A 19,580-nucleotide genomic window follows, 5' to 3' on the forward strand; every position below is an offset into this window, starting at 1 on the left:
TCTGTCTATGTCCTCTCTCTTTATAGATAACTCAGTTCTACATGTCCAGTTATAATTTTTCTTCTAAGCTCCAGTGCTGCATCACTTTATTGGACAACTGGATGTCTCATACACATCTCAAGAACAAGATGTCCAAATCAGAATTCAGTACATGCCCCCCACCCCACCACTGCACCAAACTTCCCTACTTCTATTGAAGGCACCATCATCCTTCCAGTCATACACTTTCATAGCCACAAAAACATCCTTGACTCCCACATCCAATCAGTTTTCAAATCTGGTAAATTCTATCTCACATGTCTTGCATCTGTCTCCTTCTCTTCACTCATATAACCATCATCCTAATTCAGTGAGTAGGTGAATAAGCATTTATTAAGCATCTACTATGTGTCGGGCATTGTACTAAGCATTGGGGATACAAAAACGGGGAGGGGGCAAAAACACTCTCTGCTTTAAAGAAACTCACAGTTTAATGGGGGAAACAACATGTCAAACTATGTATGTATAAACAAGCTACGTACAGAACAAATAAATTAGAGATAATCAATAGAAGGAAGGCACTGGAATTACATTGGCTGGAAAGAGACTTCCTGTAGAAAGGGGAACTTTAGCTGGGACTAAAGGAAGAAAGGGAAGACAATAGGCAGAGATAAGGAAGGAGAACATTCCAGATATGTGAGACAGCCAGAGAAATTGTCTGGAGCTAAAGAGATGGAATGCCTTGTTTGTGGAACAGCCAGGAGGCCAATGTCACTGTAATGTGGTTAGGGGTACAGGGACCCCAAAATGTTGAGGTACAGGGCAGAGTTGGAAAGAATTCTAGGACTCAAGCAGTCTTCTGGTCAAGTGGCAAAAGTTTATTGTAATTCTAATAAAGTGGGCAGAGTTCCTTAGGAAACTTAGGTGACTTAATGGGGGTGATGGTAAAACTTGTACAGAAAAAGTTCAGTGAAAAGTGTGCCAAGTATACTAACTAGGTGTCTGGAAAGGAATTACAGAGTGGTTAGGGAGTAGTAGTCAATGTCCTGTTAGACAACATGGATTGAGGAGCAGAATCAGTACCAGATAGTCCTGGTGGTACAAGATAGCCTTGGAAGTTGATGTCTATAGCTTGACCTCTGGATTGTATACTGTAACTATGGGGATCAGTACATGATAGTTTGGCTGATTCAAGATAGTCCTGTTTATGCAAGCAAAATTCTACAGAGGTCAGCTTGTTTTTGGAACAAGGAGAGATAGTTTGCCTCTCTGAGGTCCTCTCATGAGTTATTGCTAGAGACAGGATCTTTGGCCTGAAGAGAGATATGGTCCTAGGGCTGGGGTCCAAGTGCTCCATCAACTGAATCAAAGAGTACATGTCAAGGAGTAAGGTGTAAGAAGACTGGAAAGGTAGGAGGGGGCTAGGTTATGAAGGGCTTTGAATAACAAAAGAGGATTTTATATTTTTGATCTTGAAGGTGACGGGAAGACTGTAGAGTTTATTGAATAGAAGGGTGATATGGTCAGACTTGAGGTTTAGGAGGATTAATTTGATAGTTGAGTGCAGGAAGGATTATAGTAGTCAGAGACTTGTCACAGTAGGGAGAACAGTCAGCAAGCTAGTGAAGGAGAGAAAAGGGTGTATATAAGAGAGGTAATGAAGGTAAAATTGATGAGTCTTGACAACAGATGGATATGAGGAGTAAGTGGGAAAATGAGTAGTCAGTTCCTCAAGCCTGGTTGACTAGAAGTATGTAAGATGGTGCTCTCAACAATAATAGGGAAGTTCAGAAGAAGAAAGGATATTGGGAGAAAGACAATAAGTTCAGTTTTGGACATTTTGAGTATAATGCATCTCTTGTACACCCAGTTTGAGATGTCATGCTAATAAGCAGTTGGAGTCTGAAAATTAGGAAAAGTAGATCTAAGAATCATCAGCATAGAGATGATAATTATATCCATTGTTGTTTAGTCATGTCTGATTCTTCATGACCCCATTTGGAGTTTTCTTGGCAAAGATACTAGAATAATTCGACATTTCTTTCTCCAGCTCATTTTATAGATGAGGAAACTGGGCTAGAGATGAGGCAAACAGGGGTAAGTGACTTGCTCAGGGTCACACTGCTAGTAAATGTCTGAGGCCAGATTGGACCTCATCATGATGAGTCTTCCTGATGTGAGGCCCAGCCCATTGCACCCTGTAGCTGCCCTAATTATATCCATAGGAGCTTGAAATCACCTAGTGAAATAGTATAGAGAGGCCAGGACAGAGCCCTGGGTAGTGGGGCAGGGGTGGGAGGTGGGGCGGACGTGCACCTATAGAAGAGAATTATGTGACCTGGATGAAGATCCTGCAAAGGAAACTGGCAAGGAGTAGTCAGACAGATAAGAGAACCAGGACAGAGTAGTGTCACGAAAACCTAGAGGGAGAAAAGAGATGATTGTTGCTTCCTACCCAGCTACTTTCCTAGACTTTATGATCTTCAGAAATTCATCTTTCTGTACAATGAAATCAACTTGGAAAATCATATCTACTCATCACCCCCAGCTTCTGGGGCCCCTCCTTCCCTTTAACTGGAGAGGGTGGAGAATTAACATTGGAGAGCTTCTCCTAGACCCTCCACTATTTAAGGATGGCACCCAAGGAATTCTCATCATTTCCCACCTGGCTTCTTTCCTGGACGTCATCATTTCCAGAAATTTATTATTCTGCAAGATGAAATTAACTCTGGGGGAAGCTAGGTGGCGCAGTGGATAGAGCACCAGCCCTGAGTTCAAATCCGGCCTCAGACCAAACACTTGATACTTACTAGCTGTGTGACCCTGGGCAAGTCCCAATTGCCTAAAAATAAAAAATAAAAATAAAAATAAAAGATGAAATTAACTCAGAAACACATCTTCTTAAATAATTTGCCACTCTGGTTGCATAACTTCGTCATGCTCCCTCTTCCCTCCCCCTCCCTATCCTTCCCTTCTTTTTTCAGCTTTCTTTGTGTATTGTCTCTCTCATTTTATTTTGTGTTCCTTGAGGTTAATGACTGTTTTATGCCTTTCTTTGTATCTTTAGCTCTTAGCACAATACCTGGATCATGGGAAGTGCTTAATAAATGTGTATTGACTCTGGCTCTATCAAGGAGAAGAGGATGATTGACAGTGCCAAATGCTACAGATGAGTCAAAAAGAATGAGGACTGAAAAAAGACCATTAGATTTGGCAATTAAGAGATCATTGGTAACTTTGGAGAGAATACTTTCAGAAGAATAAATAGGTAGGTAGTAGATGGGAGAGAGTTAAGGGAGTGAGAAGAAAGAGAAGTGGAAGCATTGATTATAGACAGCCTTCTCAAGGAGTTTAGCCACAGAAGAGAGAAGAGAAATAGGGCAATACGTAGTAGGGATGGACATATTAAGTGAGGGTGTTTTGTTGTTGTTTTTAACATTTCCATATTAGCCATGTTGCAAAAGAAAACACAGACTCAAAACAAACAAACAAACCAAGGGGGTAGGGGGGGCAAGAATAATAATTTTTTTTTTTAAGTATGCTTCAATTTGCATTCAGATTCTATTAGTTCTTTCTCTGCAGGTATGGTATTTTAAAAATGTTCAAGAGACATAGTTTCTGGGTAATTTAATCATTTTATTAATAAGGCCAGGAGATCATTAATGAAAAGATGGTCATTTGCCCATCTCTCTTAGACCAAAGACAATCATGGCAGCTGGGCTCACAGTTTATATACCCTTCCAATAAAGAACTGATGTCACCCATCATCTTGTCCCTTTTGGACAGGGAAAATTATCTCTACTCAGACCACCCCCAGCTATACCAGACCACTCCCAGACTTGGGATATCTAGACAAAAGGATCTTTCTCCATCCAAACTTGACTAGAACACTTTGGGCTTCCCCACCCTAGATTAAATTCCCTGCAATGTTGAGTGGGGTCTGACCAAGATCCAGAAGAATCAATGTAATCTCATTATCAGTGACGCCCTTCAAGAAAAGGGAACTTTTTAAAATGAGGAATTTAGCAACAGGGGAAAGCCTCTGACTCTCTCCAAGATATTGGTTATTAATAATAATTTCTCAGAGGTGTATGGCATTTTTATAAGTCCTTCAGAATTGTCTTGGATCGTTGTATTGCTGAGAATAGTTACGTCATTCACATACGATATTGCTGTTACTGTGTTCCTCCATTCTACTCATTTCACTTAAAAGTGGGTTGGCTTTTTTTGAGGATGGAAGAGACATGGCAGTAGGGATGCAGCCAGTAGACAAGGAGAGATTGAACTCAAACCCTTATCACTTTTGATTTGGACTGTTGTTTCCTAATTAGTGTTCCTGCTTCAGTAGTCTTTCCTGTATTCAATCTGTCTTCCCAATAACTGCCAAATAGATATTCCTAAAATGCAGGCCATACCATACCATACCTGCTCAAAGAATCTCAGTTACTCCTCATTGCTTTTAGGATAAAATAAAATTCCCAGATCATTATCTAAAGCCTTTCAATCCTAGCAACACTAGCCTTTCCAGGCTGACTGCACATTGTTCCCCATTATGTACTTTCTGTCTTAGTCAAACTAATCTCTTACAGTTCCCCACATACACATTCCATTTGCTGCCTCTCTGCCTTTGCACAGGTTGTCCTCCATGATATTTTGGACTCCCTCTTTCTCCCCTCTACCTATAAGGCTCTCTAGTTTCCATCAAGGCTCAGTTTATATAGGACATCCTACAGGAAACCTTTCCTGATATCCATTATTGTTAATGCTGTTTTTTTTCTTCTCAAATGATCATGTCTATCTGTTTGCATGTTGAAATTATCCTACAGTAGAAATGTGAGCACCTTGAGGGCAGGGACTGTCTTTCATTTTGTCTTTTGTATTAGCAGTGCCAAACACATAGTAATCACTTAATAAAAGTTTCTGAATTAGAATGTAGAAACTATCATTTTTTTTTCAGGTATAGTACTCATAGCCATCAGGTGAACAGGACCTTTGGATCCTGGCTAGGACACATCATGGATGCGATATAGGCACAGCTACTCACTGTTGTAGATAAAATGAGAAATTAAAGAAGAACTTGAGGGGCTCTACACTAAGTTCATGATGGTGTCATAGGCCTCAACTGTTTATAGATTCTGGACAACCAGTTAGGTTGTATTGAGAGTACCTAAGTTCCTTGGTAATCAATATCAGGAGGTAAAAAAATGGCCTCCAACTTTGTGTTAAGGTTGTAGAATCTTCTTTGGAGAGCAATTATCAAAAGTGTACTCACTGTCTGTGGAGCACATGGACCATACCAGAACAATGCAAGTGATCAAGAGACCAATTCACAACAAAATGGTATGGATGCATTCCCAATGTATATATACCAAGGATAGTTCCTCATCATTGATATGATTGGTCAGGGAACTAGAAATGATGCGATGGACAAAGAAAGGAGGTAAAGCTAAATAGAGTAAACACTGCATGGCTCTTCTATACCTCCTTAAATATAGGTCAAAGAGCTGGAAAGAAAGGCCAACTTAGATCAACCATATCCCACTGAATAAGGAAGGGTCAATCCTTCTAGAAGATGAACCAATGTCTAAACATATTCTTCCAAGAAGAGCAAGGAAACTTGGGATCCGAGGCTACAGAAGCATACTCTGGAGATACTACCAACAGAGTGCCACCAGGGGCCAGCTGTATTTTGTTTAAATTGTGTACTAGATGGGCACATAGATACTTGGTGCACTTGAGAGAGGAATTCAGAATTTGTTTGCCAGAAGATAAAATCCTATAAGCCTTGAGTCAGGAAAGAGAGATGGGGTTGGAAAGAGGACAAGCCCCCTGAAGAATTGAATCTCTGTCTCACCAAATTTTCCTGTTTTTTTTTCTGCCTGGACTCACAATAACACAAGCAGTAGGAAAGGTGAAGATTAAAGATGTAGTGTGCCCTGCTGTGCTGGTGACAAATATATTTCGGTCATTTTAAACAGAATACTTTCAATATATTCTGTGCAGAGGCTAGGCCTTTTGAAATGAGTGAAAAGGACTACCCATATCTAGGTTATGTCATAATTAGTCTGGAGTTCCCTAGGGAGGTTTTGAATATCAGTAAGAAAGTGAATGTCCTGCTCCTCATACATATAAACTAGGCAAATAGTTCTTGAGTTTTAACATTGGTTGGGACTAACTCAGCCTGAAAGAATATTGCAGGCACTGAGCTCAGAAATGAACCACACTCATGATTCATGCCTCTCATGTAAAAATTATTTAGCAAGGTAGTCCTTATTCCTCACCCATAGTACTGGCATAGAAGAAGATTTGAGTGTATGAACCTAAGATTTGGAGAGGGGTGTTAAACCATCAGACTTCGAATTAGAGAAGTAAGATAGAACATTACACCATGCCAAGAATTTAAGATGTCCTAGAATGTCTAGGGGGATTTACTAGTTCAAGAACATACCTTAAATAATTTCTGGGGACCTTGCCAGTTTTCAATAGCAAAAAAGTAAGTGATGACAGGAACTTCTTGGAAATGTTGGTACAGCTTGATGATCTTATAGTATTTGAAAAGACAACAAAAGACAAACTGCTGAAGATAACAGATTGGTTAGAAGTCATTCATTTAAAACTGTCTTTTGGCAAGGGTCAGGTCTACAGAGCTTCTGCCCAGAATATGGGCCATATAGACTCTCAGTAGAGAGTAAATACTGATCCCAAGAACATAGAAGCACTAATCACCTGGTCACATCCAAATTACCAAGAGAAAAAAATGTGAAGAACTATGCCATTTCCCCCTTTCTTCTTGATAGTATTTTATTTTTCTAGTTACGTATAAAGACAATTTTCAACATTCATTTTTTGTAAGATTTTGACTTCCAAAATTTTCTCCCTCTCTCTCTCCCCACTCCACTCCCCAAGCCAGAAAACAATCTGATATAGGTTATTCATGTACAATCATGTAAAACATTAGTCATGTTGTGAAAGAAGAAACAGAACAAAAAGAAAAAAACATTAAAAAAGAAAAAAAAAGTGAAAATAGTATGCTTTGATCTGCATTCAGACTCCCTCAGTTCTTTCTCTGGATGTAGATAGCATTTTCCATCATAAATCTTTTGGAATTGTCTTGGATCATTACATTGCTGAGAAGAACTAAGTCAATCATAGTTGATCATCACATAATGTTGTTATTGTGGACAATGTTCTCCTGGTTCTGCTCACTTCACTCAGCATCAGTTCATGTAAGTCTTTTCAAGTTTTTCTGAATTCCACCTGCTCATCATTTCTTATAGAACAATAGTATTCCATTACATTCATATACCATGACTTGTTCAGCCACTTACTGATTGATGGGCGTCTCCTCCAGTTCCAATTCTTTTGCCATAACAAAAAAGAGCTGCTATAAATATTTTTTGTATATATTGGTCCTTTTCCCTTTTTTATGATCTCTTTGGAATACAGACCTAGTAGTGGTATTGCTGGATCAAAAGGTATGCATGGTTTGATTGCCCTTTGAGCAGAAATATGCCATTTTTTATTTAACTTATTTGTTACAAGTATGGACACTATTGGGGGGATGGAGAGAGTCAGTAGGAAGTGATGATATTTTTTAAAAGGATGAAAAGAGCATCAATAAAGTATTACACAACAACAAAAAAATCATTGTTATAAATCCTCTCCAAGATCTCACCCACAGGTAGAGAAAAACCAAAAACAGATATGAAAAATAAGACTATCTGGCCTGAACCTTTTGTACCTTTTGTAGATAATTGAGAAATTACGAGGAATATGTATGAAAAATACAAGCTAGCCTTTAAGGCAAGGGTTTCCAACCCTTTTTGTGCCATGGACCCCTTTGGCAGTCTAGAGAAGCCTATGGACTCCTCAGAATAATATTTCACAACAACAAACGTTTATTAAGTGCTTACTATGTTCTGGACACATGCTAAGCATACATGACAAATACAAGCAAGAAGAAAGACAGTCCCTGCCCTTGTGGAGGAGAAAGTCTAATGGGAAAGCCAACACATGAAAAGGAGCTGAAAAAACAGGGGTGGGGGTGGGAAAGGAGGAGGACATCTTCAGGTGTGTATGGTGGTCAAATCTGGAGAGCCCAAGCAGAGGCAGGAGAGGAATGAAGGATGACTGACCTGGACCCTTCCTCAAGATGGAGATTCTGGGAGGAAGTTAGCAACAGGAGAAGGGAGCAGACATGGCATAAAATAACCTAAGACTAAAAGGAAATCTATTGCATTGAAATATAGTTATCAAAATTTTTTTATTTAAAAATCAAGTTAATAGAACCTAGGTTAAGAACATCTGCTTTAAAGATTAGATCAGCTGCAAAGTGCTCTACACCTCATCTCTGTTGAGCCTCACAATAAAACTTTAATGTTGATACTGCAAGGCATTTTTATTCCCTTTTCGCAGATGAGGATATAGAGGCTCAAAGAGTTGTGACTTGTCCATGGTCACACAGCTAGTAGGTGTCAGAGGACGAATTCAAACCTAGATCTTCTTTACACTAAGTCTTGCCCTCTATACATTATACCATGTAAGAAGAATGAGTCCTGAGTTCATTGAGTTCAAAGGAAAGTGCATTTGACTGGTATTAAGTTAACTGGAGAGGATAAGCAAGGCTTTGGAGCTGTTTTGCATAGCCTTCTTGTCTTTGAAGGGATTAGGAATAAAACATTTTAATAGAGGCAGAAAATTTCACATGGTACATACTGACCTAGCTCCCAATCATGTTTCTAGGTAGGTATAGACTACCTACTAATATTTCTCATGGCTTTCCTGCCAGGATGAATCCTGGTCAAGGTTGTGATTTTGAAAGCAAACTATTTAGAGGTTGCTCTCAATTTTGCAGGAATCCAGAGGCCTAGAGCTGTACCTTTTAATCCTCATGGAGACTTGAAGCCACAACATTTTTATTGCACACATGCTGAATTTGTTGAGGTCCCTGAAGACTGAGCAGATATCTCACTGGAGTCACCATATGACCTTGCTAGCGAACATATATGCTATCAAGAATGATGCCATAATAATTGCTAGTGTTTGGGCAAGTGCCACATCTGCCTGTTGATCTGTGCTTTGTAGTTTTGGCAACTGGAGAAAAAAATGGAGATTCACAAGCAAGTACATCATTCAAATGAGAGATCATTTGAAGGAGGCCTTTGGCTTAGCTATGCCCACAATTCAGAAGTTCAGGAAAAAACAAGAAATGATATGACATTTGAATTAGCTGCCAGAAACTCCAGCTAGGTGACAAAATCCTGCTATGAAACCTCTTTGTCCAGATAAAACACAAGGGGTCAGACTGGCAGTGAGCCGCCTAATATCAAATAGTTGAAAGAAATCCTCATTTACAAAATAGCCCAACAAAGGAGATAGGGGCTTGACAAGATGGTGCATCACAACTACCTGCTTCCATTAGCAAGTTAGTTGGATTCCCTAGAGACCATATCAGGAGCAATGGACAATCAAGGAAGTGATATTGAAGAGATGCACATCTACCAGTTTAGGTAGATAGTTGGATAATGGTCCATATGGAGAGGATCCCAATCAAGATCCAGATGAGGAGGAAAAAAATCACATGTTGGTGACCTTTTTAGGGCTGGGAAAGCTTGCTAAGACAGATCCAGCCTCAGGAGCACTTCTGCCTGGATAGGTGGTGGTGGTGATGGTGATGATAGTGCTAAATGCAGAGTTCATCTCTTTCATGTCTGACTCTTAAGAAGCTAGAGTTAGCAGTATTCATCCTAGGTCATATAGGAGCCCTAGGGACTTGAGTCCAATGGGCCTGAGGAGAGGCAGAGACTGAGGTTGTGGCAATGGATCATTCCAAAGGGCTACAACTACCCAATATCCCGTGGCCAAACTGACATATGATGTACCTGGTATGAGGGCTATGGGGGACATTACATGTAACCAGGTGATTCCTATTGATGGAGTGTACAAAAGTATACTTGGTATGAATACTTAACATGTGTTGCTATGATTGAGTAATTTGAATTGCGTATTTGGTACACTTTGGCAACTCTAGTTTGGATGCTGTGTTACGTGTCATGAGCAGGGACTGTCTTGATTTTCTGTTTGCACTTAATACAGTGCTTTGCCTATAATAAATTCTTTTTCATTAATTTATTCTTATGTCTTTGCATGTAACCTATGTATTTAGTCTACTCAGTGACTTTGACCTATCTTGCTTTTGCTTGTGATCTATATATCTGGCCTACTGTGTGCAAGTCTGATTTCAATGTTATATAATATGTATCTGCATATATCCATATCTAGGATAATAGCCTGTGACTATGCAATATGCAAATTCATGGATAATTTATGATGTGATATGCTTGGTCACCAGTGTGATTTGCAAGGACTATGATTTTTTTAATTGGGGGAGTATATAATAGATATGGCTAAGGAAGGGGATTTCCTAGGATTTCCTATTTCCTGTGCTGTCTGGGGACCACAGATTATCAACCATTGGGAGAATGTCCTAGGACTCTTCCTAAAGCCTGTATATCTATTTGCATCTAGAAACTACATCATGAGTCAAGAACTCCCATTGTTAGGGAATTTTCTGAGAGGAAGGAGGATTAAAAAAGGGTGTAAGTGTTTGGGAATGGATGGAGTGATGGAGAAAAAGAGAAAAGCTAGGCTGTAGTCAGAGCAAGGGGAAAAGGAGCTTGGGGCAGCTACATGGCACAGTGGATAGAGCACCAACTCTGGAGTCAGGAGGACCTGAGTTCAAGTCCGGCCTCAGACACATAACTTACTAGCTGTGTGACTCTGGGCAAGTCACTTAATACCAATTGCCTCACCAAAAAACAAAACAAACAAACAGAAAGAGAAAAGGAGCTATATGGAATGAGACTATCATTGTGTCCTTAAAGCCAGGCACCCAAGTGATGGAATTCAACAACTCAGGAGCCTGAGCAAATCTCCATGCTGGTTGCAAAGACCAACTAAAGAAAAAAAAAAGACAAAAAACAAACAAACAAACAAACAAAATGACATAATACACTGAAGCTTCAGCCTTTCTTCACCAGAAAAGTGTCTTTGAGATGACTGCTTTTCCCAGTAGGCTCTACTTGGGGACTAAGGATTATATGATAATTATGCAGGAGCCTATGAGAGTCTAGTCATTTGTGTACAGGGGCTGAGAGTTTTACAAAGCATTACTGATTCCTGTGAAACATGAAACAGCAAATGGCAACAACTGGAATTGGACTTGACCCTGATTGGTTCTGGCGGAAAACCTTAGCCCAGTCTATTTGATGAAAGTGAGTAGAGCCCCTACACTTGAATGATCACATCCCTAGACTTGCAAGTATAAGAGGTAATTGTCCAGTCAGAATTCAGGGACTTTATTCCAGGTAAAGCAGCTCCAGTTAACTCAAGCGGAACAGACTCTGATAAGCTTCACAAGGTTTTAGTTTACATGATTAGCAGTGCCCTTTGGAATCTGAAAACCCCTCATGCTCTTTGGCGAAGAGAACTGTTGGTGCTGACACCTATCAAGCTTACAAGAGAGGACACAATGTTCCCTTTCAGGTCAGAATACTATCATTGAATAATTTCCTTATCTCCACCCTCTATTTTTGTAGTGAAGTATTTTCTTCCACGTTTATTCACTCATTTTTCACTCCATCCTTACTGACTTTTGTCTTACTTCTTGCCCTTTGTAGTTAAACTCCTTGAAAAGCTGCTGCCACTTTCTCTCCTCTCCCTCTCTTCTTAACCCCTTATAATTCTGCTTCCAACCTTACCAGTCTACCTAAACTCTCTCCAGGTACCAATGATCTCTTAATTACCAAATGCAATGGCCTTTTCTCAGTACTCATTCTCAACAACCTCTCTGCAGTTTTTGACACTGTTGATCACCCTCTCCAACTTGATACTCTCTCTCCAGGTTTTTAGGGTACCATTCTTCCCTCATTCTCCTCCTATCTGATTGCTCTTTCTCCATTTCTTTTGCTGTATTCTTATCCAGAACACACTCTCTAACCATATTTGTCCCACAGGGCTGTCCTGAACCCTCTTCACTTTTCCCTGTATGCTGCTTCCCTGGGGTGATCTCATAAGCTTCCATCAGATTCCGCCTCTATGCTAACAATTCTCAAGTTCACCTATCCTGCCCCAACATCTTTGCTGATCTCCAATCTTGCATCTTTGCCTTTCAGACATCTTGAACTGGATGTCCAGTAGACATCTTAAACTCAACAGATCCAAAACCAAACTCATTATCTTTTTCTCTAAACTTCCCACCTATCCCAACTTCCCTATTACTGACTGCATTTATTCACATTTACCATCATTCATTCACTATTCTGCTAGCTCCTCAAGCTCATAATCTAAGAGTCAATCTCTGTTGCTTATTATATCTCACCCCCATATCCAATCTGTTGCTGAATTCTGTTGATTTCACTTTTGCAACATCTCTTGAATATGTCCCTTTCTCTGAAGATTCTAATACTGACATCACTCTGGTTCAGGCCCTCATGCGCTCACTCATGGACTACTGAAATAGCTTGCCTCAAGTCTCTCCTTACTCCAAACCATTCAACCACCAAAGTGATTTTCCTAAAGCACAGGTCTGATTATATCACACCCTCCCTTCGACCTCTTCTCCTCATACTCAATAAATTCCAATGGCTCCCTAAAGCTTCCTAGATCAAATACAAAATCCTGTTTGGTATAACCTAATCCCTTCCTACCTTTCCAGTAGGAACCTTATTCCCTGCCACACTCTTCAATCCAGATATTCTGGCCCACTTGCTCTTCCATGAACAAGACATTCAAATCTCTTGGCTCTGGGTATTTCCTCTGGCAGTCTCCTGTTCCTTGAATGTTCTTCTTCCTCATCTCCTCTTATTGTCTTCCCTAACTTCAAGTTCCAACTAAAAAACCCAACTTCTACAGGAAGCCTCCAACTCCTCTTAATCCTAGTGCCTTCTCTTAGTTCCCATTTATCCTACATATAGCTTGTTTGTACATGTTTGTTTGCTTGTCTGCCTCAGATTGTGAGCTACTTGAAGATAGGGACTGGTTTTTTTGTTTTCGTTTTTTCCCTCTTTTTGTGTCCCCACAGCTTAGAGAGTGCACGGCACATAATTGGCACAAGTTTACTGACTGACTTGTTTTCTGATCTTGAGGCCTCGCCAATTTGTATTATTTTTCTGACATTGAATAGCCATCCAAACCAATTCAAAACAGCATTTTAAAAAGTGCTTTGAAAATCCTTTAGAAATTGGCTCAAATCATTTCGGGCCAGATCCAAATTTAGCAGGTGTTTTCTTTTTACAGCATCATTGGAAAGGTATTAAAGCTCGTGTACCTACAATTTTTGTCAGCCTCTTCATGCTTCATAGTGTAAATAGGCTGCCTGAGCTCTACTGAGCCAAAAATGCTGCAAGGATGCAGCCCAAGGAACTACTAATAGAGACTTTCACCTGAGTGCACCAGAAATTTTTTAAAAATCATTTAAGAAGTTACGACCTAAGTTTTCATTGCCTTCAAAACCAGATTCTAAATTTAAGTGGGCTGAGATAATAGAGCTAACGTAGTGTTTCAAGATTCACAAAGCCCTTCACAAAGTGATCTCATTTGCTCCTCACAACCATCCTGAGGTACTACAGGTATTTTTTTTTTCTTATAGATGAGGAAACTGAAGCTCAAATAGATTAAGTGGCTTGTCTATTATTATACAGCTAGTGTCAGGGGTGGGAGTTGAAGCCAGCTCTCTCCTTACTGCAAGTTTAATGCTTTTCCTTCATTGTCCCCAACAATGAATAAAGCATTTAACAATCCTATGTACATTAAAATTCATAGCTTAGTCAAACTTCAAATATCTTTTTGAAAAATGCTTAATTGAAATACTGTATTATGCCCACCTCTGTTAATTTTTTAGAGACTGATGTTAAATTAGACAATATTGATCATGTGTCCACCTCAGAGTTAACTGTCAACAAAGAGCTTACCTAAAAGCACTGAATGCTATTACAAGATTGTAAACTCCATGAGGACTAAGAATTATCTTTTTATCTTCTACATATGGTACTTAATATTTATTCAAAGTTAAATGATCACTGTGAAAGACTTAGCTACTTTGATCAATACAATATGATCCAAGAGAATTCCGAAGGACTCATAAGAAAAAAGCAAGAATCGATGAACTGAGTGCAAATTGAAGCATAATTTTTTTCATCTATTTTTCTTGCTTTTTGGGGGGGGGTTACCAACATGGATAATATGGAAATGTTTTGCATGACTTCACATGTATAATTCATATCTTACCTTCTCAATAAGTGGGGGAGGGGCTGGAAGGAGAGAATTTGGAACCCAAAATAAAAAAAAAATGCTAATAATCCTCCCCCCTAAAAAAAGGTAAACAATTACTTCCCCTTATCAGAAGATCATTTTATCCAAAATATTTGTGACAATCTATACTGTATTTTTTGCAATTGCTTATTTTAATTAAGTACAGGTTACACTTACCACAATTAAATTTCATCTGATGAGATTTAGCTAATCATTCAAGACTGTCAAGATCTTAGATCCTGGCTTTGCCATCTAAAAAAAAAATGCTCCTTTTCCACAGATTTGATAAGCAAGCCATGTCTTTACCCAAGCCATTGTTCAAGGTTAAAGTCAGAAACCTATGTCATGCCACTAGAGACCTCACTATAGATTGACATTTAGGTACTAACAATCAACTAGCTACACATGCACTTTTCCCTAGCATAGTTCATCATCTTGTCCACAAAGGTTACCAAAACCTAACTTGTTAGGGTTATCTTCTAAATATGACTGGCTATATAAGAGTTTCTTAGAGACTAGGTTATCTACAAACATGTCACAAAATGTACAGTGTTTTGGGGGCTTTTTTTTCGCTAGGCAATGGGGTTAAGTGACTTGCCCAGGGTCACACAGCTAGTAAGTGTTATGTATCTGAGGCCAGATTTGAACTCAGGTCCTCCTGATTCCAGGGCCAGTGCTCTACCCACTGAGCCACCTAGCTGCCCCATTTTTTGGGGGGAGGTTGTTTTTCAAGATGCGGTCATGGCCCATTTATTTTGAATATGTCAGTCACATTTCAAAAAAAAAAGTGAAAGGTATGTTCAAGCAATACACTTAACACCTCTTCTGCTCTCATAGGTATTCCACGTTCAAGCAAGGAAAAGATATTATGAAGATGAAAGTACAAGCTAGGTCATTGACACCAAATTTATGAAAGAGGTAAAAATTGTTTGGAGATGAATTTCAAATTGAATATGGTTAAGATGTTATCTGGACACAGATGGCCTGCTGTTGTCAGTCCTTGACTGGAACTCCTCTGGAAATAATAAAGTGACCTACTTAATAGATTTCTCATTTCTTCATATCAGTACCCATTTTCTAGCTCCCCAATATTCCTTTCTTTTTTTTTTTCTTGCGCAACATTCCTTTCCAAAACACATTCACATATCCCATACTGGCTCTTTTGGGCACACATCTATAATTTCATATTATTTGATAGGCAGAGCCATGAGTCAAGTTGGGTTTAAAACAGGTAGGGAGATTACCCTCAAAAATAGTTCTAACCAAGTGGTAGCAATAGGAAAGGTTACACAGCATTTAACTGGGGGACTGTGGCCTGCCAATCTGAGAAACCCTGATTACTGCTACAGAGCTATGGAAATTTGTGTGGCTGTCATACTTTTTTTGGTTAACACTACTATTATTGCTGATTAAAAGCCCGGATGAAAGTTACATAATATGATAATAATTAGAAGGAAGATTATGAATGCAAGTACTAATGTAAAGTTTTTAATTTTAAGAGAAGTGGTTCTCCTATAGACACTAGGAATTGCCTCTTAGTATAGTAGCACTAAATAAGAACAAGAGAGTGATGTCATAAATACCTAGGTTCTGGGGGAAATGATAATGTGTAAATTCAAAATTCTTTGGAACCCAAGTAATTACATTTCTTTTACCATTTAATAATAAATACCATGAGCTACACATTTTAAAATTAACAAAATCTTTATGTCAGAAAGTGACAATCTTTTTACTCAGCATTATAAATCTCTCAACACTAAGGACAAGTTTAATAAATACAAGCCAATTTACTTTATATCATATCCAAACCTCACAAAATAAAGTTAAAAGGCCCAATTTTCTTGTTTTGTACAATATTTAATATAACAAAATTCTAACATAAATAATTTTAACACCCCTCTTGAAGCTAATTATAATAGATACTTCTCTTTCATCTCAAATACAGAATTGCATTCTGAAAAGCATGTGGCAACAATTAAAAGAAAAACAAGTTTGGGAAAAAATTTACATCAAATATGCTAAATTAAAAACTTGACATTTATCATTCAAAGAAACACAATTTCTAATAAATAAATGTTCAAAAGGTATATAGAACTTATCAAAAAAAAAACCCCACAAATTGTGAGCAATCACTTGGAAAAATGCTTAGTCTCACTAACAATTAAAGAATTGCAAATTCAAGCAACATGGAAGTCCCATCTTCACATTCCACAAATTGGTAAAAATTATTAAATGAAATGTTGACAGATTATGGTGAAACTATATGAGGCATACTCATTCATTGCTGGCAGAATTTCTAAGCTAGCTGAAGCTTTCTGGAAAGTAATTTTGCAGGATGCAGCAAAAGTTACAAAACAATTAACTCTTTGACTCAATGATTCCATCAACATTATTGGGAATTCCCTGATTTCTTTTCCCTGAAGATGGAAAGTATTTATCACATGTGTGTGTATATATATATATATATATATATAAATATATATGCATATATATTTATTTATATACATACATACTTTTAAAAAATGACTCAGTGATTATCAAAGGGAATATATTACTAGATATTGCATTAGAAAAATATTTTGATTTATAGGAATTACTGGGAATATAGCCTGAGAATTTTATCAAAAAGAAAAATAAGTGTTAACTACCCAAAGATATTTATAGCAACATTATTACTAATGTAAAAAAATTGCAAGTGATCCATAGTCCAACAATAGGGGAATGGTTAAATAAACTGTAGAATATCAATAGTCATAGAAATAGTGTAATGTAATTAAGATAAATAAAAGGAGTATAGAGAAATCAGGAAAGGCCTTTCTGAGATGAAGTAAATTTTTAAAAAGCTGAACTAGAAGAACAGAGCACTCATCAACTACAACCACATAAAAAGAAAATTCAGTAAGAATGGACAAAGAAAGATGAAGCTTCCAAAGGAGTGACTAACAAGTTGTTACCAAAACTCTATGCATGTAAATTCATTTATTTAAATACAAATAGTTGCAAATCAAGTTTAATTTGTTTCACTGATGATTAATACTAAGGTTATAATTTTAAGATGTGATGGACCTGCAAATTTTTTTTAAAGATTTACAATTTATTTAGCCTTTGGTTAATGACCTTAAGACATTTTACAAATACGATTTGGTAGCAAACAGTAATATTGTTATTTACAACCGAGTTAAATGATTGTTAGAAATAGAACCTTTTCTATTCATTTTGGGTCTAACAAGTCCTTAGCTATTATAAAAGGCACACAGAAAAAATCTGTCAGCAAAATACAGATTACATGTTAACTTCAGCTACTTTTCTTGCTTAGCAAACCATAGGGCAAACCAATGAGTGTGAATGAGTCAGTGCAAGCAATCACCATAAACAACTCATATTTAACTCCTACTGATGGTGGGAAGTTTGACATAGAATAATCCTATCAGCAATGTTCTTTTCAAATGTAAAAGGTCAAATATAAAGTCTACAGTCCTTTACTTGTCTCAAGGACAGCCTTAGCTGTTTGGGAAGAAGAGAACACAGCGTACATACTTCTGAAAATTCCTGGCCATATAGTCTACCATTCTTATGACAGGGAATTTACAACATGAAAAAAACATGCTGAATGCCTTGAACATAGTAAGAACTTAATGTCCCTGAATAGAATTATTTGACTTATTCTCCACTTTAGAAGAGCATTCAACAATTTCAAAGAAGAGATTTTTTTTTTTGGCCATTTAAAGACAGAATGAAAAGAAAAATCTAATTCCCTGATTTCTTTTCCCTTAATGTGAAAAGTATTTACCACATATGTATATGTATACAAATATATACATATGTATTTATATACCCACATACTTTTAAAAATGACTTATTGATCATCAAAGGGAAAATATTGCTAGATATTGCATTAGAAAAATATTCTGATTAATAGGAAGAACAACTTTAGTAGCACAATAGATAAGCATATCTTTAATTTTTTTTTTTTAGGCAATTGGGGTTAAGTGCATATCTTTAATTTTTAAAAAGAAAAAGAACTAGTTAGAAGTAGAGCAGCAGTTATGTTGGGAACGAGAAATACACTGGTACAATGTTTTAAGCAAATGAACTTTTGCAATGAATAGTAATCATATTAACATTCCACTTAATGAATTAAAAACCAAATTCATTTTCCCTCAAGCTAGAATTTACAATGCAGACATACTTTTAATCATCATATACTTATGTTACTCATTTTTTTTTTAGGCGATTGGGGTTAAGTGACTTGCCCAGGGTCACACAGCTAGTGTCTAGTGTTTGGTCTGAGGTCACATTTGAACTCAGGTCCTCCTGACTTCAGGGCCGGTGCTCTATCCACTGCGCCACATAGCTGCCACTATATTACTCATTTTTATTTGTTAATCTGTGATTGCTAACAGTTAGCCCATTGGCATTAGTCTTGAAAGATCATTTCTGCATGCACTAATTGTAATTAGATAACATTAAGTTATTTCAAAATTTATGTGCAAATCTTTTGATTATTGAGTTCAGTGTAAAGCAAATAGGCAATTTTCATTTAACAATTCTATTCCTAGTTTAATTGTCACATATGGCAGTATAGTAGAAATTTCTTAAATCCCATTTTACTAAAACTGCAATTCACAATTATCATAACATTCAATTTAATTTTTTCAGTAAAAATGGTGCAAAAAAGGGCATAGTGAGGTATTTACGTACTTTATTTTTTAAAAAGCACAAATTAAGTCATGATCCTTATCAAAATCAAAAATAAAACCAAAAGAAAGTTTAGAATATATGATTATTCTAGGTTTTTAATGCTTTTAAAACTTAAATCATTAATCTCTAGAGGTAGGTAGAAGGTAAGAAATGGTAGGAATAAGGAAAAATAAAAGCAATTTTTCCTTTTCTTTGAAAAGACATAATTCCTTTAAGTTATTATTTAAAGGACCTTCAATATCACTTAGGTTCTGATGAACTTCGTAAAAATATCCAGATAATTATACAGTGACTATGGATCTGAAAAGGCTTAGCGGTACTACTCCCCCAGTGATAGGCACCTTCAATATTTTAGTTATGGCCTTGCTATACTCTATCTTCTGTAAATCACATATGTGTATGTGATGATTAAAATATGAAATTAAAATATGAATGAGTAGAATTGAGACCAGGACAATGAACATTGTGTTCAAACGAGAAGAATCAAAATGTGGAAATATGTTTAACATGATTATACATGTATAACCTATATCATATTGCTTACTGTCTTGGGGAAGGGGGAGAGGAGGGAGGGAGGGAGAAAAATTTGG

Source organism: Vombatus ursinus, unplaced genomic scaffold (genome assembly GCF_900497805.2).
Source record: "Vombatus ursinus unplaced genomic scaffold, bare-nosed wombat genome assembly UNPS02009573.1, whole genome shotgun sequence".
Taxonomy (NCBI): domain Eukaryota; kingdom Metazoa; phylum Chordata; class Mammalia; order Diprotodontia; family Vombatidae; genus Vombatus; species Vombatus ursinus.